We start from the raw sequence: 2,178 nt of genomic DNA, 5'->3' as shown, positions 1-2,178 counted from the left end.
CTAACCTTCTTTGTGGTCGACGGCAGCTTTTCCACGGCTTGCGTTTCGGCTTTGAAACTTTCAGGTCTTTTCTTGGTGGATGACTGCTTCTCTGTAGCCACGTGCGTCGTGCCCTGTTTGTCTGTTTTTGAAGTCTCTTGTTTCTACGTCATGGAGTCTTTTCCTTGATAGTCTTTCAACATCTTGTTTTTTTCTTGGATCTTTGCCGTTCCGGAGTCCTTGCTTAAGGATTCTATGGGCTGTTTTTTCTGCGACGCAACTGCGGTCGTCGAGAGATTCAATGCCGATGCTGCGTTCTCAGTTCTGGAGTCTGTTTTTCGTGACATGTGTATTGCCTTCCAGTCCGACGGTTCTCTTAACTCTCGAAGTCAAATTTTTGACCTCCAGGATTTGGACTTCGACGTCTGTGTCGCCACCTGACCTCTCTACACATTTTCTTTGTCACTGGAGAGGCCCTGGTCTCTCAGCGGCTGTGGCGCACTCTAGCATTGCAAGTTGTAATTGGCTCTTCTCTGCCTCTCGTACTCTCAACGTCTTCCGTGCAAATGCTGAACACGCGTTGCAGTCCTCACTTCAATGATCCACTGGTAGGCAGAGATTGCAGACCGGATGCTGGCCCTTTTGGGTGTACTTGTGGTGGCAATTAAAGCCAAACTTGAATGGTGTTTTGTCCCTTACCAGGTACAGGGAGCTCACTGTAAAAGCATTTCCTGTCCGGGGTTGATGAAGCTGACTTTCCGCTTCTCTGTGCCCTCCGGCACCTCTATTGACATACGGTACCTTGATTAGTCGTCTTTTTGATTTTTTTTTAATTGTTCCTGTCATTTTCTGTGATTCTTCTTGGAGCTCCTTCCCGAACGATCCAGACCCAACCGCGGAAAAAAAGAATCTGAAGATGGAGACCAAAGGTGGGAGCTTCCGGAGGAAGCACGTCGACGTCACACAGGAACACCAAATGGTGGTATACAGACTCCCACTAGCAAACAAAACAAGAATTGGCAAAGCCAATAGGTCTTGCAAATGACTGTTTTTTTCCCGATACGAGCTGGCTTTGTAAATAATATAAAAAAGTTGCCACAAAAGTCTTTTTTGTGGGCAGTAGTAACACAGAGGATTTATGTGGTTAACTGGTAATATAATCTTTAATTTGATTCTGAGTCCCTCACGATCCGCGACTGCTCCGACACTTGGCTTGCTACTGGCCATGTTATAGTTGTCAACAGAGGAAGGTGTGTGCACACTGCAATCTGCCACCGTATAGGATTCCACTAATTTTGAAATGTATGCTCCTAACATTTTTGAAAATGAATTCCTATAACTACGGTGGCCACTCTACGCCATGTCACTACAGACACTGTTTCTAGTCCTGTGCTTCTCACACTTAAATATCACGTGTTAGTTTAATTAGGTTCACTAAGACTACAATACCCAGAATGCATTTCGTTCTCATACACAAGCTTAGTCCTGGAAAGTGACTGTAATGACATGGAGTGAGGTTTTCACCTTGGCTATGAACTAAATCCCAACCTGTAAAGTAGGTTGCGACCTAAACTGGGGCAACTTTGGTGATTCCAGGTGATCCTAAATTAGGGTAGTTAATGTAATCATTTTTCTTTCTGTGACTTCTGGTGCATGTGCTGCTCACAATGTTAAGCGCTGAAGATCCTTGGGTCCAAAAAAATACAACCCCCCCCCCTCCTTAAGTCATTGTTCCGACTTGCGGAGTAATGGTATGCAGAATCACAACGCAGTTGTTATTACGACCGTGTTGTGATTCCATGCGGGGAGAAAGATTTGTGGTAAACGTTGTTTACCCTGTAAAACTGATGACAGGAGACATGACACCCACCCGGCCCCTGGGAACTGGTCCTTACCCCATGGACAATACCTAGTAGAAAGAGGAGGAGGGGGCAGAGTACTATCGCTGGGGTAAAGGGGGTGGGGGGGACTAAGAGAGGAGGGACTGGATCACCATCATAATCAACCTTTATAAGATGCATGCCTGGAGAAGACGGATGCGGTCTAGCGCCAAAGACATTGATTGTCATACCAAGGAGCGAGGTTTCTTTCTTTAAGCAATAGTAAAACACAAATACATGTTTACTCAACACTGTAATCCAGAGAGGAAATTGTTACACAAATATTGTTTATATGGAATTAAATGAACAATGCCGTAGG

This window comes from Lissotriton vulgaris, chromosome 1_1 (assembly GCF_964263255.1).
Source record: "Lissotriton vulgaris chromosome 1_1, aLisVul1.2, whole genome shotgun sequence".
NCBI lineage: Eukaryota > Metazoa > Chordata > Amphibia > Caudata > Salamandridae > Lissotriton > Lissotriton vulgaris.
The sequence above is the reverse complement of the archived record's forward strand: the minus strand, read 5'-3'. Positions refer to the sequence as shown.